Source organism: Hemitrygon akajei, chromosome 4 (assembly GCF_048418815.1).
Source record: "Hemitrygon akajei chromosome 4, sHemAka1.3, whole genome shotgun sequence".
Lineage (NCBI taxonomy): Eukaryota > Metazoa > Chordata > Chondrichthyes > Myliobatiformes > Dasyatidae > Hemitrygon > Hemitrygon akajei.
Genome location: NC_133127.1, coordinates 157,678,526 through 157,698,944, shown reverse-complemented (window position 1 = coordinate 157,698,944; position 20,419 = coordinate 157,678,526). Strand labels below are relative to the sequence as shown.

Sequence of the window (20,419 nt, the reverse complement as noted above, 5' to 3'; positions counted from 1 at the left end):
AAAGAGATCCCAATGATCCAGAAATCTGAATCTCTGCCCCCTGCTCCAATCCCTCAGCCACCTATTTATCCTCCACCTCATTCTATTCCTATACTCACTGTCACGTGGCACAGGCAGAAATCCTGAGATTACTACCTTTGAGGTCCTGCTTCTCAGCTTCTTTCCTAACTCCCTGTCGTCTGTTTTCAGGACCTCCTCCCTTTTCCTACCTATGTCATTGGTACCGATATGTACCACGACCTCTGGCTGTTCACCTTCCCACTTCAGGATATCATGGATGTGATCAGAAACATCCCAGACCCTGGCACCTAGGAGGCAAACTACCATCTGTGTTTCTTTCCTGCGTCCACAGAACCGTCTGTCTGCCCCACAGAATCGCCTGTCTGCCCCATTCATCCAGGGCTTCTGATTGGAGAAAAACCTGAATGATTTTGTAGGGACACACTGATCCACCTCTGTTTTAATAATATCTGCAATGACCCTGCTGTAGTCATTCAAATTTAAGAGATGACTAGACAGGTATATGGAGGAATATAAGGTGGGGGGATATATGGGAGGCAGGGTTTAAGGGCTGGCATAACATTGTAGGCCGAAGGGCCTGTACTGTGCTGGACTATTCGATGTTCTATATAAGTCCTCAGACAAGTTCTTGAACAAAGTCCAATCTACTGACTGAAGGCAATCCTGTTAATGTTCCTTAGACTTCTGCTACCACCTTCTGGTTGTCAGTCAAATGATCCAAGTTGCCAAAATGTAGTCTCGGGAAGGAATGCTAGGCATTCCTTATCGTAGAGTAGCAATAGTCTAGTCTGTTGGAGTGTCTGGTACAACAGGTTACGTGTAGGTGCTAATTGGGCAAGGTTTTCTTCAAACAGGTCTGGTTAAAGTCATTTGAAATGCCTCGGGATGGGCCGTGTTTTAGTTTTAGACAGCATCGTGCAATTTCGTGAGTCTTGCTTATAATTGTCCGCTGGTGGTGTGTAAACTACAGTTTACATTTCATGTGTGTTGGGATAAATGGAAACTGCAAGTCATCCAGATGTCCTCTTGCAAGAACAGAGAAGTGCCTGATGAACAGAAAATGTTATTGTAATGTGTTCCCTCATCTTCCACCATTCCATCATGGAGCTTGTTCCAAATTCATCGTTCTTCTGCTGGTTTAATTCACTATTCTATACCTTACAGAGAACTTGCTCTGTAAACTCTTGCATGTCACCTACAGCTGGGTCACCCCACTTATTACTGAACCTCAGCGTCCAGAGGCTGAAGGGTAAATTTACCTTTAATTGCACTGGATTCTCCTATGCTGCAGGTTGATGGCCTTCCGAAACGTGAGAAAAAATGTCATGCAGAAGAGATGGCACGAATCCTGTCTTCTACACATCCTTTTCCCACCTTCCTACTCAAGTAGCAATTTCAAAACGATGGCATTTGTAAAAACAAGGTAATCCAAAGATCACGTTTTTATGCAATGCATCCAGTTGAAGGTCCAAGCCTGAGTGCCTATTTTGCACACAGCAGATACGTATGCCAGTAATTCAATTGTCATTGACAATTGCGTGGTCTCTAATCAGGTAGCACACTTTCACCGCTGACTGAGCAATCTCATCACATAGATAAGAACAACGCATAAACTATTTCCTAGCTACCGTTTTAAATATAACCTTTTGTCAAACACTATCAACAAATCTTTGAATTCCAAAATCACTACTTCCCCACACTTGAACATTTAAAGTTGACATTGATTTTTATTTGTTGCTGGTAGCCTTTATGGTTTAACAGCATGTCCTAAAGCATGCCTCATAAAGAATGACCACTCTGGTGAGGTTGACAGTTACTGAAGCTGAAAGAATCATCAGCAATCGCGACTGCCATTTATGAGAAACCTTTAACATGGCACAGCACCCCAAAGTACCCGAGAGGTGCAAGATCCAACAAAATAAATGCTATCAAGTTCATTTATACATAAATGCAGAAACTAAAAATTTGATCAAAGGAGTAGCTCTTTAGCAACATAGAGGAGGAAAGAAAAACAGAAAGGAAAGTGTCCTGGAGCTATTTCCTGCAGTAAAGCAATGTTTAGGGTGCTCAGTATTCATAGTGATCGAGAGGCCGTGACTGAGGAACACAGCTATCTTAATGAGGAGTAGCATTCAATGGGATTACAGAACAAGACAGCAGGGAAATCATGGATATTCAAAAATAGGCATGATAATTGTAACATTTAAATATTGCTCATGCCAGTATGGATCAGTAGTCATTTGATGATGATAAATGGGACTTAGATCATGGGCAGTGGAATTGTGGATGATCTCTAGATTACAGGGACTAGAATGAAAGTATGAATAGAAATTGATTTCAGAAAGTCAAATTCAGAGTGAAAAACTCATGCCTAAGGAATTCAGGGTTAAATAAGCCAAGATAGGGAGATGTTCCAGAGGTAGAAATAGCTATCTTTAGTGATGACCCAGCATTGAGGTCTGAAACTCAACTTAGAACATGATATGAATCAAGCTTATGAACCGACCAGCTCAATTACTCATAATTTCCAAGGAGGGACTCTGAGCTATTAGCAAAGGGAATGGAATTCGCAGTCAGGCACACAGAGAGTCACTGAGTTTTAGAGGGAGGCGAAGAAAAGTAAAACTGCATCTTAAATTCTGAAATTGCAGATGGAATACAGATGCAGCAAATCTGGTGAAAAGCCAAGACCCAGATTGAAGTTTAATAGGGTTCAGCAATGGACCTTGACAAGTTTAATAGGGCTGTTGTAAAGCATTAGAATTTATAGCAGACAAAACCTTAGAAACTATGCATGGGCAATCAGCAAGAACAAACTAATCAACAATTGCCAGTAAGTGAGTAGAAACCAATAACCACAGTGTAGCTATCTAATTAAGACATATTGATGCAAGTGCTTTTTGAATCCCTGAAGGCATCAGTTCATTGGTCCGTCTTAAAGTTCCAAAAGATTATTGTTTTGCAAATTGTTTTTCTAAGAAGCAAAACAACTTCAGAAAAGTCTTCCAGTTAGCTGCTGATTCCTCCACGGATGTTTCTATTTAAAGTACTCACACCATCAAATGCAAAGCCGATTTGACCTTCTCATGTTTTATTGTCAAAAACACAATTTTCATTGAAGTAACTTCAATTTGTTATTAACAATGAACTCTACAAAGTAATCTTGTAAATCTCATCCACATCGAGCCATGAATAATGATAGACAATTTAAAAAATAACGACAGGAGGAAACTCTGAGATCAATCCTGCCCTCAACAATTGAACACCCTTGTGTGTGAGTTCCAAAGCTGCCTTTGTAACCTTCTTCAACCAGCAAGGTGAGTGATCCATTCTAGTACCATCACCAAACACAGCTACAAGCAGCTCAGGAGAATATCAATGACCTTCCTCCAATAACAGGATGGATTTAGGGTGTCTATTGATGAATTATTATTGCGGCCTATGGTGAAAAATGGCTTGTGATTCATGTCCCACATAGGTACCAGGAAATAACCAACTCATTTGTCCAGTCATCTGTTCTTAATAGCCGATGGCATTACCATAACCAAATCCTCCACCATCAACTTCCCACAGATCAGATATTTAATTGGTTGTATATTGTGATTATAAAAATAGCTTGAATGTTTCAACCTCACCCCAGAGATTTTCTACCAACTATAATGGATGATTAGTGTAGATTTTTTAAAAATTCTACATGCTAGAAAGAATGCAATTCCTATGACATTCAAGAAAACTGACACCATCCAGGACAAAGGACACTGATTCAATGATATCTCACTCATCATCTACACATTTATTCTCTACACTAACAGTATCTTGGCTGTCATGTGAATCAATTATTCATCAGATCTACTTAAACAGTACCTTCCAAATCTGTAACGTCAGGTGCCAAAAAGGGCAAAAGGGCAGCAAGCACATGAAAGCACCATCACCTGTAGGTTCCTCTCGAAGTTGCACAATATCATGAGCTGGAAATATACTAAATTTCCTTCATTACTGCTGGTCTAAATCCCTATCCAACAATGCTTTCATCAGAAGGTCTCTGGTGCTTTCAGAAAGAAGCTCATCACATCCCAAGGACAATTTGGATAGTCAATATATACTGGGTTTGCAGCTACACCTACTTACTGCTAACAAAGAGGAAAGTATTCTGGGCACATCTGATTACTCAGGTATGCCATGAACAAGCTGTATCACATGTATGAGGAACACTGAAAAAAAGAAATGTCTGCTCTCCATAAAAAGTGCAAAGCTTTTTAGAAATTATGAAGTGAATAACTGCCGTAAGTAAAATTGTTTCAAATAATTACTCCCCACTATGTTGAAAATGGCTTGACACTTCCATAGGCTGGAATTGTTTAGCTAATCCCTGCTAATTGTGGAATATGGGAAACATTATTAATAAGTTTTTAATTAGCAATGCAACCATATACAGTAAACATCATAAATTAGTACAGATGTAGAATTATTGTAAAGAATCAAGCATGAGCTTAAACAGTTCTTACAATAAACCTAAGAAGTTTTAAACTGTCATTGATAAAAGCATGAGCTCCTTCCCTAGCGGCACTGGAGAGGCATGTTCATTACATCATTACAATACCCATTACTGTCTTCTCAAGGCAGCATTGGGTGGTAATAAATGCAAACTTTGCCCATAACACCACAGCCCACAAATATAAAAGACCATTGGTTCAGTATTTATAATTCATAAAGCTCTAATGACAACAGATTGTTTATTCTATCATTTAATTCCAGTGAGTAAGTCAGTAGTTAGAAGAAACGCCACCAACATTATGATGCATAAGCTGGAAGCAAGTGGTTCCATAGCTTGTGTGTCTGAACAGGAGGCTAAAGTACAAAGTTCAAAGTAAATTTATTATCAAAGTACATATTTGTCATCAGATACAACCTTTAGATTCCTTTTCTTGTGGCATTCACTACTACGAAACACAATAGAATCAATGAAAAGCTGGACATAACAAAGACAAACGACCAATGTGCAAAAGACAACAAACTGTGGAAATACAAAAATAGAAAAGAAAACAAAATTGTAATAATAAATAAATAAGCAATAAATATTGAGAACGTAAGTTGTAGCATCCTTGAAAGTGAGTCAAAAGGTTGTGAAACCAACTCAATGCTGGTGTGAGTGAAGCTATCCACTCTAGTTCAGGAGCCTGATGGTTGAGTGGTAACAATTGTTCCTGAACCTGGTAATGTTGGACCTAAAGCTTCTATATCTCCTTGATGACAGCAGTGAGAAGAGAGCCTGGTCTGGATGGTGGAGTTCCTTGATGATGGATGTGGCTTTCCTACAACAGGCCTCTTTCCTTAAAGTTGTTATAGCCAGGGGTGGTAATGGGGACAAGCTCCCACTACCTATTAAATGCTTCCAATGGTGTGCATCTCAAATAGCCTCTGACAACCTGGCCTTCATGTGTGGTGTAGCTGATAAGCCTGGTGGAACAATTTGTACTGACAGGAGATGGGGCAAAGGCGGGTTACTGGCACCTTAAAACCAGTAGCTTCGGGCAGATGGGGCTCATCAGCAATGGCTAGCCGCTCATCCAGGAGAGGGAAAACTCTGATCTCAAACCCCCATTGCCGTGTGTTTATACTCACTCATGGGGAAGACTTCGGGAGTCAACCCCAAGGGTAAAATCCAGTGCTGGGGTTCCTAAGGCAATCCTATGTTGAAACCAATGCTGACCAGCAACTCCTGGAATCAAACTGTATCGGTCTCTGCCGTTCCTTTGGGCTCAACAGATGTGTGGAGAGGGTGAGCTTGGCACGTGGGCAACAGCTTGCTCTCCATATCATACTACTTAGGCTTGCGTATCTGTGATGCAATATCCATGGTCAACTGTGACCAGTGAAGGCCTCACTCCCTCCCTCACTTACTCTTTGTAGATATGCTCAGTGCTGAGGAGGGCTTTCCCTGTGGTGGACTGGGTTGCATCCATTACTTTTTGTAGGCTTTTCATTTCAAGGGTATCGGTATGTTTATCCCAGGCCATGATGCAACCAGTGACTACACTCTCCAATGTGCATCAATAGATGTTTGTGAAAGTTTTAGATGACATGCCAACTCCTCGCAAGTTTCTAAGAAAGTAGAGACACGTGTCTTCTTTGTAACGGAACCTACGTGCTGGACCCAGGACAGATCCTCTGAAATAATAACAATGAGGAATTTATAATTACTGACCCTCTCCATCGCTAATCCTTGGATGGAGACTGGCTTAAGGACCTCTGGTTTTTCCTTCATCAACATTGCTGGTAAACTCCTCGATAAACTCAACTAGATTGGTTTGACACAGCCTACCACACACAAAAGCCTTGTCAGCTATTCCTAATCAGACCATATCTATCTAAATGCTTATACATCCTGTCCTTTGGAATACCTTCCAATAATTTACCCACTACAGACATCAGGTTCAACAGTTTATAATCTTCGGGCTTATTCCTAGTGCCTTTCTTGACCAACAGAACAACATTAGCTATCCTCCAGTCCTCTGGCTCCTCTCCCGTAACTAAGGATGTTTTAAATACCTCTGCCAGGGCCCATGTGATTTTATCACTAGCCTCCCACAATGATCACCTTATCTGGTCCTGAGGACTTATCCACCCTAATGTACTTCAAGACAAGCAAGTACCTCCTCTTTAGTATTCTGGGTATTTCTCCCCTATTCACCCCCTTTGCTACATCTCCTCATTCCAACTCAGAAATCACAAAATATTCAGCTGTTCTTTAAACATTTGAAACTGAAGAATGTATTAGCTTGCTCCCTCATCTGTTAAAATAAACCAATTTACTTTCCACCAGTCTCGGAAGTCTGAAGGTCTGAACAGAAACTATGTCAAGTTCACGGTTCTTATTAATATCAGTCATACAAAGTCTCAATAGTGGTTACTCTATGTTCCCAAATTTAATTAAAGCTAGGTTTGTGTGGTTAAAATTCAGAGTCAATGAGAGGGATTTTCAAGTCAGAATTTACTCTTTTTTAAAGTAATGATTTAATGTATCTTTAAGAGTATAATACTTAAATTTAAATAGTTCAACTTCACAAGTAAAATTACAGATCATGTCAAGATCTCACAACTCTCAATGATTTCTATGTTGCGTTAAATCTTTCCTAGAGAGCAATTCATTTGCAGTTAGTACATTTATTATCAAAATCTCTTTGTTTTTTTTTTAAAAGAAAACAAAATAATAATAATAGCTAAATAAGCAATAAACATTGAGAACATGAGTTGTAGAGTCCTTGAAAGTGAGTCCATAGGTTGTGGAACCGATTCAGAATGAGGTTCTTTTCAATGGTTATATCATCTCTCAAACTGGAGCTACAGATGAACTCACTTTGTGTATACTGTATAGTGAAGCAGCCAGCAGTGTTTGTACTCACTTGTATTGGCTGTTTCACTGAATGCATTTTTCAGCACACTCTAACACACATAGGGTACCATTATCTCTGCTGGTCCTTATAGAATATATGATGCACTGCCCTCTGGAAAACATTGGCTTCTCAGTCTTCACCCCCAAAACTCCACCATATTTCTCTCCCCTTCCCCCCCCCCCCCAATGACTGTTTAATTTTGCAGAAATGAAGATAAAGAGTTAGTAACTGGCTGTTGAAAGGGAAATGCAGGTTTGTAGTGTTCTGCATGCAGTTAAACTCTTGACAGCTGGAGAGGAATGAAGGAACCAGGATGCAATGGAAAGTTCAGAGAAGAGTTCTGGTGTTACAAGCATTAGAATACGAGAAGATAACATTGTCAATTTGTAATCTAAAGAATGAAAAAAGATATACTTAGAAGATTGCGGTGTGAGGGAGAAGGATTTAAGGGGAAGGCTGAAAACATTATAGTTAGGTATTAATAAGAGATCTAAATATAAGATCTGTACTCACCTTTACAGGTCTTGCGAGATCACTGAAAAACATTGATCTCAGGTCCTTGAGAATGGTGCTTCAGACACAGACTCACTCAGTGTGGTGAACTACATATACCTGTCTGGACACGCCCCCTGCTGACTGCTCTTGTGGCCCCTCCCACTGACCATGGCTTCTCCCACAGACCCCAGTATAAAGGCGATTGAGGCCTGAGCCCGGCCCTCAGTCTCCAGGATGTAGTATGGTGGTCAACTACTGCTTGTTCTTTCTTCCAGTCAATAACAGCCGATATCTCGCCTTCACGTCTCAGAGAGTGTTATCAGTCAACAGGCTCCAAAGCCTGGTGGGAATTTTTCCCTGCACGCTGAGAAACTATTGTAATTCTTTCCATGTCATTGTCCATCAGAGAGATAACAGAAAACCTCAGAGACTGCCATGCCACTCAGTGTTAAAATACACCTCCACGCTGCAGTTTAACAACAAATCCAATATCTGGGAATCTCAGGGGTGTTAGCTTCTGAATGCTATTGGGTAGTCAGTCTGCTAAATATGCTTAGAAATTAATGCTGTCCATTTGCATGCTGATAATATTGAATGTATCTGGTGCACACTCCATCCCTCATCTTCTCAAATGCTACTTTGGCTGAAAACTGGGTACGACTTTTAATTCAGAATCAGAATCAGATTTAATATCACCAGCATTTGTCATGAAATTTGTTAACATTAAAGCAGCAGTATAATGGAATACGTGATAAATAAATATAGAGAAAAGAAACTGAATTACAGTGAGCATATATATGTCTAATAAATAGCTGAGTTAAAATAAGTAGTGCAAATTACAGAAAAAAAGTAGTGGAAAGACCATCCCTCCTCTTTGTGAAGTCAATAATCAGTTCTTTAGTTTTACTGATGTTGCAGCATCACTCTACCCGGTGTCTAATCTTGCTCTGTACACTGTCTTGTGACCGCCTATGAGTCATCCAACCATAGTGATAATGTTGGTAAATTTGTAATTGTGATTGGAGCTGTGCTTAGCCACACAGTCACGAGTGTATAGAGAGTCAAACAGAATCTAAATACATAACCTTGATTCCCTTTACAGACTCCCATGCATCTGTGCTGATGGACATCCAGGAGGAGATATTATTAAGTGGTCATGTGTGTGATGAATCTCTTATTGCAATGAAAATTAGGCTACCCCAAATTAAATATACCATATTTTCATAATATTTAGGAATAAACAGAGCTCACTGTCATCAGTGATCTTTTAGGTTCTTGTCTTCAGTTAACTGTCTTAAGGGTGTTTGAATTGCCCATTAATCAGAGACCCCACCCATCTCTGACATTCTTTGTTCTCCCCTCTCCTATCAGGCAGAAGATACAAAAGCCTGAAAGCACGGACCACCAGGTACACAGAGAGCATTTATCCCTCCTGCTATCAGCCTCTTGAAAGGACTTCATGTACAACAAGATGGACTATTGGCCTCACAGTCTACCTCATTATGATTCTTTACTTTCTCATTTATCTGTACTGCACTTGTTTGGTAGCTTTTTACTCTTTAACATTATTATTGTTTACCTTGTTCTATCTGAATGCACTGTATAAAAATTTAATCTGTATTAACAGTCCGTAATACAAGCATTTCACTGTGTCTTGGTACATGTGACAATAATAAACCAAGACCAACAGCAAATCAGTTCTACTCCTTAATTCTAATTTTCAGTCATTTATCATTGACTCTGCCTTTGCCAAGACAGCTGATAGAAGACAATCAGAAAAGCTGTTGCATTAGAGAGAATTTGTTCAAATATAGAAAGAAACATTTCCCCATTGATGTTGAGTGCAACAGCCAATTTGCCAGGCATCCCTTACAATACAGTAACTTTAAATGACATTTTTTAAAAACTTAGTACGTTTTTTTCTTGCATGTATGAAGCAGCCTCATCAAAAATGTGGCATTCAGTGGCTTTCCTATTTTACTGGTCAGGAAATGGTCCGCCCTTTGACTGAGCATGGAAGACTCAAAATTGATTTTAAAAGTGGTAGTGACGATTGAAACAAGAGTTCATGTTGCTTTTTTTTTTAATGACAAGACCAATCCGCTGATTAATTTTTCTAGCTTCATCTAGCTCAGGAGTATGATTTGGATCTTCAGTGTGCATTATGCAGCTTGCACTTGTTGGAAATTTCAACAGCTTTAAAGCCCATTAATGTTTTCATTTAGCTAGACTGTTATCAGGTAAAACTGAAACATTTAACATTATTATTAAAGATTCAAAATATCAGAAAGTCAGCCAATCGTGTAATAAATTAACCATGTTTTATTTTGACAAAGCTTCATCAAATGAGCTTTTATAAGCCTTTCAGAAGCCATAAACATGTGTAACGAGAATTTAACTACACAGTAACTAAAATATAGCTGTGTAATTACACAGATGAAACAATGTTATTAATATGCTAAAGAAGAATGGTTAGATCTAATGTTGCAGTTCTGAAAACCATTATTACCTAATTGTTAAATGTAGTAATTTGTTGAATTCTATATTAGCATATCAGATGCAATGTTCCAATAGTGAAAAATACCGTATGGGTTGCAATTACAGTGGTGGTGTAAGAATCGAGGCAGCCACTTCACCCACTGTAAACTCCCACAAGCAGTAATGTGCTAATGACCAGATAATCTGTTCTTCGTGATGTTGATGAAACGATAAATATTGGCTAGGACACTGGGATAAATTTCATGCTGTTTTTTTTTTTCATTAAGAAACAGACATGGATCTTTTAAACCTACCTGAGAGGTAAGTTGTGGTCCCTGTTTAATAAAAACCTGAAAGACGGCAGATCTGAGAATGGGACTTTGTCAATGTGAAACTGAAATGTCAGCCAAGGTTTTGTTGCTTAAGGGAGCACATAGGGGACCATTAAAAGAAAAGTGGATGGATGCGTCAGTGGGTCAACAGTACTCTTCATCTATATCTTACCTTATTATTTCATCAAGATACAAACAAAGCCATGTTAAAGAAAAACATGACATGTGCTTACCTTTTGATTGCACTGTAAATGTAATTATTAATAAATCTGAAGGGATTTCTAGGATATAACACTCAGAGCATTAGATTTATCATGCAATCCTGCTTTTCTAGAATTCATAAAGACAACTCGAGACATCAACTTTGTAATACCTAATCCAAGAGTGATAAGTAATCTGTTTTAATAGTATTGTTCACTCTATTGCCATGTCACTTTTGAACATCAATTATTGCTTGTAGAAATTATATGAAACTGTTCATCTTTTGTATTTTCAACAAAAAACACATTTATTGAATTTCAAGAACATGTGAGGTTTTAATATTTCTGATTTAAAAACTATCCAGCATTTTTGCATGTTTCTCCATGGAAGTCGCTCACCGGTGGAGTGCCTCAGGGATCTGCTCTGGGACCCTTACTCTTCATGATTTTTATAAATGACCTGGATGAGGAAGTGGAGGGATGGGTTAGTAAGTTTGCAGATGACACAAAGGTTGGAGGTGTTGTGGTTAGCATGGTGGGCTGTCAGAGGTTACAGACGGACATTGATAGGATGCAAAATAGGGCTAAGTGGCAGATGGAGTTCAAACTGCCACTGATGTGGTGCATTTTGGTAGGTCAAATATGATGGCAGAATACAGTATTAATGGTAAGGCTCTTCGCAGTGTGGAGGATCAGAGGGATCTTCAGGTCCAAGTCCATAGGACGCTCAAAGCAGCTGCACAGGTTAATTTTCTGGTTAAGAAGGCATATGGTGTATTGGCCTTCATCAATTGTGGAATTGAATTTAGGAGCAGAGAGGTAATGTTGCAGCTATATAGGACCATGGTCAGACCCCACTTGGAGTACTGTGCTCAGTTCTGGTCACCTCACTACAGGAAGGATGTGGAAGCCATAGAAAGGGTGCAGAGGAGATTTACAAGGACGTGGCTTTGATTGGGGAGCATGCCTTATGAGAATAGGTTGAGTGAACTTGGCCTTTTCTCCTTGGAGCAACGGAGCATGAGAGGTGACCTGATAGAGGTGTAGAAGATGATGAGATGCATTGATCGTGTGGATAGTCAGAGGCTTTTTCCCAGGGCTGAAATGGTTGCCACAAGAGGACACAGGTTTAAGGTGTTGGGGAGTAGGTACAGAGGAGACGTCAGGGGTACGTTTTTTCACTCAGAGAGTGGTGAGTGCGTGGAATGGGCTGCCAGCAATGGTGGTGGAGGCGGATACGAAGGGCCTGTATTGTGCTGTAGGTTTTCTATGTTCCTATTTTAAACTATAGGACAAGAAGTCCAACATCACTGAAATGTAGTTTCCCCATTAACATTAAACTTAGGAGGAGCAAATATCATTTTTGGCTGCAAAATGATGAGGATTTGGTTGGAACGCTTGAAGGTCTATCCAGATCTCAAAGGTAAACCTATTTCAGTTTTCTGCACTCATCTAATTTCCATATTATTCCACATATCAAAACATAGGTGGATCACAGAATTATACCCATGACAGGAAAAGAAAAGCGCATCAGTGAAATTTAAAACTGTTCAAAGGGAATGTCATCAGGAGGATGTTTCTGGACATCACTGAAAGGCATTTCAACCCATCAGCTGTCTTTGCCGGGATGAGGAGACAAGGATTTAAGTGGTGGAGTGACAAGATAAAAGAAAAGGGACCAATAATTGGATGCATTAGTTGCAAGTAAATGTCAGTACAGCCCAAAGTTGGCCTCCCCTTCTGACAGTTGAGAATAAAATGTAGTTGCATGAGCTGCTTACAAAGAGGATTTCTTTCCACCATTAAAATGATGGTTCAGTGCTCCATAATGCTGTGAGAAACAGTAGTGGAATTTGAGATTACTGTTAGCAATTGCTATCTATACAATAATGCAAGCTTTAACTTGCATAAGAACTGCAAATTTTTATTTATCAGTTCAGGAATCAAGCAAATTAAATTTGATTTCTTTGTCTAGTGTGGCCTTTTATTGAATAGCACCTTGTGACTGTTTGACATATGTTCTTCCATAAAGTATTTAACTTTAGTTCCGCAAATCAAAATCCAGAAAGTGAAATGATTTACTTGCACTCTGGTAAATTTAGTACACTGGGTTTAATGTTTATAAATGTTTTTTCTATGTTGAGGAACACATATTGGATGACAGCTTTGCAATACACTGTTGTTTAGTCGGCATGAGTGATCCAACATTTTTGTTGCCTCTCTCTTTAAATCTCTATCCCATTCACTCTGATCTCCCTGACCTTGGTTTTTCATCTGCATTGATCCAACTTAAACTTAAGAAACAGACCTCACTTTCTGACGAGTGCATCACAGTCTTCCTAATTAAACATTTCAGACAGGCTTCTTCAGCAATGTTATTTCAAACTTCCAATAATCACACCTTCAATGATTTTAAGTATTCTGCATTTACATCAGTGCAAAAATTGCTATCAATGGTTTTTTTACCTTGAGTAATTTTGTTGTAAGGCCATTATTTTCTTCCACCAACCCCTCTCCCCAATTTGTTCCAGCATTGAACTAGTTTTATGTCCAATTATTCCCTATTCTGATTAAGTCAAACCTGAAACATTAACTCGAAGGATGCTGTTTGCACTGCTGAATGCTCCCAGCATTTACCACATTCACTCTACAAATGAATATCCCATGGTGACTGGATGGGTCAGTGCTCAAAGATAAACAAAAGTAGACTCTCCACCATCAGGAAACCATATTCCAGCTCTGGTTGAGTAGAGGCCACATGTAAGAGACATAAAACAACTATCTTCCTTAATTTGATATTTCCTTTACCTTTTAGAGTAGAAACTAGAACTCTAATAAATTTAAATAAATTATCGACACTGCAGGTCACACAGCAGAGCTTGAAAAGCTTTAAAGTGATGAGAAGATGGCACAACTCACATTCTTTTTTCTTCTTCAGAATGAATCCTTCAACGTGGTGAGCATTTTCTTGCTTTTCTTTAATAAACAGATGTGTAATTGCTCCTTGGAATTCAGGATCTGTAATAAAGAGTGAAGAATGTTGTTAAAACAAGCAAAGTTTTAGCAGTGAATAAACAGTGCACAAGGCATAGTACAGGAGAAGCATTTCCATTCAGTAAGATCATAACATCTTGCATAATGGCTATGTTTCAGATCATTTTTAAATTATAAAATTCATTATATTATTTTGCTATAATGTCAGCCTGCCAAGATTTGAAAGAAAGGATAGGGTCCAAGGATAGGTAACCTCTAATACAAACTGATCTGATGAATGTTTCTGATGTCTTCCTTTTTTTCCCTCAGAAGAAATGTTTGAGAGATCCTTGTCAGAGTTGAATGCTCCAATATTTCAACACTGTTAAAGTTTCTCTGATCAACTTAAAGGCAAATTAAGCCCAGGGAATGAATCTAAATGATATTTATCCTATGGCAGTCATAGTAAATTTGCCAATAACTAACATTCTGCATCATTTTCTTTTTTAAAAAAATGTAGAATAATCCTTTTTCTGGCTTTTTCTACAAACATTTATAGAAATTGTGTAAATATTTATTGTACTCCTAAAGACAACAATGTGATCAATTTACTTTAATATGGATGATGACAAGGCACAATATAGACAAAAGAATCATCATAAATTATAACACAAATAAATATTTCCCAATTATGATTATGGATATTGCTGAAAACCTAATTGTAAAGTAAAGAGTAGCTTAGCTAGGTGTCTCTGTTACTAGAGTAAATAGTCATTAGTTGTCTGTTAAGGTCAGCATAAATAATTAATACATAATAATCCGATGCAACATTTTCCAAAATCATATTCCTTGGACTTTGTAAAAACTAATCACAATTGCCAATGAAAGCTCAATTAACATATGTTGGCTTAGGAAGAAAATGCAAGACTCTAATTAATTACGTTTTTTTTAAATGACAAAATTTTCTCAGGATGATAAAATACAATTACTAAGGTAGAATGTGGTGTCCCTTTCAAAACTAATGTTAATAATGTACATTTAATCTCAATAAAATCTGAAGCAAGCAAGCAGTGTGGATTTTGCTCTGAAATAAGCAGCACAATGAAAGTTATATACACGGAGTAGAAGTCATGTAGCTGATCTCTATTTGCTTTGCATTCTGTGTTTCATGTTTACTGTAGTATTGGCCTCTTTCAGTTCTGCTTTTGTCATGTTCTCGCCCATTCTTTCTTGTTGCTGATGAGCAGACTGGGGGTTTGGATGGTCTGTTAGCTTTTGTGTGAGGGAGGGGTTGGGGGGGTTGGGTTTGCAAGTTTTTGTTTCATTTTCTTTTCGTGCATGGGGGAATTGATATCTTTCAACTACTCTATAGTTTTCTGTATGTTATGACTATCTAGAGGAGACAAATCTTGGAGTTTATTCTGCATACATACTTCGATAATAAAATGAACCTTTGAACCTTTTACTATGTTTATTATGATAACTAGTCACATGAATTGGGTTGTGGCAAAGCAAAGGGAGTAAGTTACTTATTCTTGGTTACTTCATTGCAATTTGTAGCTTGGGACCAGCGGAGGTCGTATCAATAATACTTAATTGTATGCTTGCTAATTGCTAATAAAGGATTTCAATAAAGGGTTTGACTTTTGGAGCAATCATCGAAGTTGTGGGTATGTCAAGCAAAGTATAACTGTCTGCGTGGTCGCAGGCAAGTGGCAATTATTTTGTTTTGATTTTAGATTAGCTTTGCTGCTACATTTTGTTAGCAAGTTTTTTGACAGTTATACTAAACGAGTATCAGCATTCAGATGCGTCTGAGAAATTAGAAGCACCGCAGCCTGGAGCAGGTTGTGTCAAGTAATGACCTTTTGTTGATTCACGCAGTGTGTTTGGGTTTGAAACACAGTTTTGAATGGTCATTGTTGCCATGTCCAACTGGGTTGGACTGAAAAGCTGTCTTGTGGTGTTTGCTAAAGTGTTAGACTCTTGATTCTGTTGAAAGTCTGAAGAATTGATTTGCTTCCATTGTTGAAAAGCTGAATTGAAACTGCCACTGTTTCATCTGATTTATGCATTTGGAAGACAAAATGAGTTCAGCTGGAAGCAGTGACCTTGAACCCTAATCTAAGAGATTAACATAAACATGAGATGTTGAAGATCAGTTCCCTGAGGTAAATGAAAATATTCACAAAGTCAAAAAACAGTCTGGGACTACGTATAAAGGTGATGAGTCACAGAATGATGTGTGTGCAGAGAACAGTGTGTCTAACAGACATGCAGCACGTTCTGTAGTCACTAGCAAACATCCCATGCATCTGATACCACATCCATATGTATTAGAATGGAGGCTAATTTAGCTGAGTCTTATGTAAGACAACAGATATTGAGGGATAAACACATACTGGAAAAACAGGTGGAACATTTTCGTAGAAGCCAGGTTGAAGAGCAACTTTGAAGAAAAATGGAACAGGTTAAATTGCAGGAAGAAATTGCAGCCAAGATGGCCAGAGTTACAGTGCTAAGGGCTGCAAGTGCTGTGGATGCTAAGCATGCTAAATCAGGGTGGTGCTCTGGTGAGAGTTCCAGTGTTGACATGGAACTGAGAAAATCCAGCATACTCAATGTCAATGTGGATACATTTGAGAATCAGATCTCTACAGAGGAAGATACAGGCATTGGAAATGAGATGCTATCGCAACACCTCTGGCATCTCATACTTGGACCACATCACAAACGAGCAGATCTGCAGGACCATCCAGCTCCACATTGGCCCCTATGAAGACCTCCTCACAACGGTGAAGAAAAGAAAGCTGAGATGGTATGGCCACGTAACAAGATCCAGTGGCCTTGCAAAGACCATTCTACAAGGAACTGTGGAGGGGAAAAGGAGAGGCGGACAGAGGAAAAGATGGACGGACAACATTAATGAATGGACAGGGAAAACATTTGCAGTGACCCAGGCTCTGGCACACAACCGCGACAGATGGAACAGACTGGTGCAAAGCTTGTCATCACGGCGTTCTGACAACTCCACCAGGAGCTACGGGCTCAAGATGAAGCAGTCTATGATCCACAACTTTGAACCCCAAGGGGTAATTCAGGGTGTCAACTCTCAGCCTGTATTAAGGAGGCACTCTGAACACATGCCGAGAGCATAAGGAGCTTCTGAGGACATTGATTTATGGTATGGTTCAGGTGATAAAGGTCTAAATACTGCGCTGGAGGCTATAAGGATATGAAAGGAAATAACAAGCTTAGTGATGCAACAACAATGCATTGCATCTCTGTCTAAAAGAAAGATTCAAATCTTTGATAGTGATCCATAGCAGTATTATTCATTAATGAGGGCTTTCAAGACTAGCATTGAAGGCAAGACTGATAGTTCTGATGACCATCTCTATTTCCTTAAACAGTTCACTGGAGGTTACTCTAAAAAGCTTGTTTAGTTGCCAGCAGGCCAGCCTGGAGCAAGGAAATCTATGGCCCAAGCTTTAACACTGGACCATTTTGGTGATGAGCACAGAATTGCTGCAGCCTACATAGAAAAGGCTCTTTCTTGGTGGTATATTAAGTTGGAAGACTTGAAAGCTCTTCAGACTATAGTCTTTTTCTTAGAAGTTGTTGCAATGCGATAGAAGACTTGCAGGACATGTGTGAGTTGGACATGCCTGCTAAAATAAAGATTGTCATAAATAAATTGCCTGATGAACTTAGAAAAGAATGGAGATCAGTGGTGTATGAACTGCAGGAAAGGGCGTAACCATAAAATTACTTTCAATGATATTGTTGATTTTATTAAAAAACAAGTAGAGATTGCTATACACCCAATGTTTTGGAAAGCATACATCACCGACAGGAAGTAAAGATGTGAACTTGACTGAATCACAAATTTGTTCTCAAGCTAAAGGAAGTAAATTTGCCATTACTGTGGCTACTGTGCAAAGTGAAGCGGAAACTGAGCCCAGAATTTATGAATAGGGTGCAGATTCGAGACAAGCCATGAATGAACCAAGATCAGCAGCTCTGGCATCTAATGGTCTTATGGGAACTGGTGAACATGATTGTAAACTTCCTATAATTCCAGTTCAGGTGAAATCTAAGAAGAGTAACAAGACAGTGGTTACTGATGCTTTCCTACATCAAGGAAGTACAATCACAAACAAGAGAAAATCTGCAGATGCTGGAGATCCAAGCAACTCACACAAAGTGCTGGAGGAACTCAGCAGGCCAGGCAGCATCAGTGGAAAAGAGCACAGCCAACGTTTCTGGCCAAGACCCTTCATCAGGTGGGTCTCAGCCTGGAACATCGACTACACATTTCGATAGATGCTGCCTGGCCTGTTGAGTTCCTCCAGCACGTTGTGTGTATTTCAAGGAAGTACAGCAGTGTTCTTCCAGTGAGCCTCATGAATGTGCTCAACCTGACAGGAAAAAGAAGGTTGTACAGAGCTATGCTGTTTCAGGATTGGAGTAGCCAACCTGAATAGTGAAAACTATTGTGAACTGCCAAACATTTATACACAGGAACATTTGGCTGCTCACAAAGGAAACACTCCTCATCAGAGGGATCTTCAGGAATGGTCTCACCTGAAAAAACATTCATTCACCAGAAATTGAGCTGTTGATAGGGATGAAGGTGCCTGAGGCATTGAAACCATTGCAAGTGATACACAGATGATGGTCTTTATTTAATCAGAGCAATGCTAGGATGGACTGCTAATGGACCATTGAAAGGAGACCATGCTGATGGAAGAGACTACACTTGGGCTACATCCACACTACGCCGGATAAATCTGTAACCAAAGCTTTTTCTCTTCGTTTTTACCCTCCGTCCACACTAAAACAGTGTTTTCATACCTCAAAACTGGCGCTTTTCAGAAACGCTTTCCAGGGTGGGTATTTTTGAAAACGCTGCTTGGGCAGATCAGTGTGGATGGGATAACCAAAGACTTTTTAAAATGCTGTCAGACGGCAGCACGCTATTTCATTGTTTTCTTGAACTCAACCTAACAATTTCAGAACAGATGGCAAAGAGACTGAAGCCAGAAGAGTTAGAAATGTACTCACCAAATGCTTTGACCCATAACTTACTGAATAAATAAGTATACTGTACTCACTTTGCCCTGTTTTCTGTCCTTGCTCCTATGAAGGTGGTTTTCCTATTTATGCAAATATCGTTCTGATAGTAGATGTGTAACAGCCTAATGTAACATTGTATGGAAATACAAGATAACACTGATGCAGACATGTTTTATACATTTAACAAGGTGCTTTATTAATGCAACAGAGTTAGTCAGTTTTTCAATATTCGTCTTCAGCCGGGTTAATCTGTCCATGATCTCCCTGTCGGTTGCCTCCGTATGCTCCAGTATTTGTTTTTTTTTAGTTTTAAGTTCTCCTGAGTGAGAGCCAACAGCTGTCCGTCATTTTAAGTTTTTCTAGTCTGTAACTATACAAATGTGCACTTTTACGGTGAGATTTGACACCAAACATGTCGCTTGTTTTCAGTAGATGTGTCCTGCGCATGCGCAGGAGGACAAGATACGCCAAAATCTCCGTTTCAGTGTGGATAGAGGTATTTTCAAAAATGCATAGCGTGGACGCCTATCGTTTTTACGCAAAACTGGCGTTTTCAATATTATCCGGTCTAGTGTGGATGTAGCCTTGGCCAGAGCTGACAGTTAATGGGACTTCAGATTTGCGCTTGGCAGCAGAGATTCAAAACAGATTTTTCTGAACTCAATCAAGAGGGACCACCTGGTTTGGCAGGAAAAGATCACAATCCAGGATAGATAGCGTCCACACTAGACCAGATAATTTTGAAAACGCCGGTTTCACGTAAAAACAATAGGCGTCCACACACCAGGCATTTTTGAAAATACCTCTGTCCACATTAAAGTGGGTATTTGGGTGAATCTCCTCCTACTGGGCATACGCGGGACACACTACAGAAAACAAGCGACATGTTTGGGGTCGAATGTCACTGTGAAAGGCTTGGCGTGCGTTTGTGCAGTTGCAGACTAGAAAAACTTAAAAGGAAATTGCCAAATGATGGACAGCTGTTGGCTCTCATGCAGGAGGACTAAAACTAAAAAAAACAAATACTGGAGCATATGGAGGCAATTGACAGGGAGTTCACGGATAGTATGACCCAGCTGATGACGAACATTGAAAAACTAACTAACTCCGTTGCATTAATAAAGCATCTTGTTAAATGTATAAAACATGTCTGCATCAGTGTTATCTTGTATTTCCATACAATGTTACATTAGGCTGTTACACATCTATTGTCAGAGAAATACTTGCATAAATAGGTAAACCACCTTCAAACAAGCAAGGACAGAAAACAGGGCAAAGTGAGTATACTTATTTATTCAGTAAGTTATGGGTCAAAGTATTTGGTGAGTACATTTCTAACTCCTCTGGCTTCAGTCTCATTGCCATCTGTTCTGAAATTGTTCGGTTGTTGGGGGGAGGGTTGCATTCAAGAAAACAATGAAATGCCACCATCTGTTCCAGCACATCA

At 39.3% G+C, this 20,419-nt stretch overlaps 1 protein-coding gene across 2 annotated transcripts in view; it reads right to left on the bottom strand.

Moving 5' to 3' along the window:
• Positions 1–20,419, bottom strand: part of sgcg (sarcoglycan, gamma) — a 596,108-nt gene that overhangs the window by 477,797 nt on the left and 97,892 nt on the right. For both annotated transcript variants that reach the window (XM_073043720.1, XM_073043716.1), the window contains exon 2: positions 13,840–13,938. The gene's annotated coding sequence lies outside the window, so the exon portion shown is untranslated. The remainder of the gene's footprint in view (positions 1–13,839; positions 13,939–20,419) is intronic.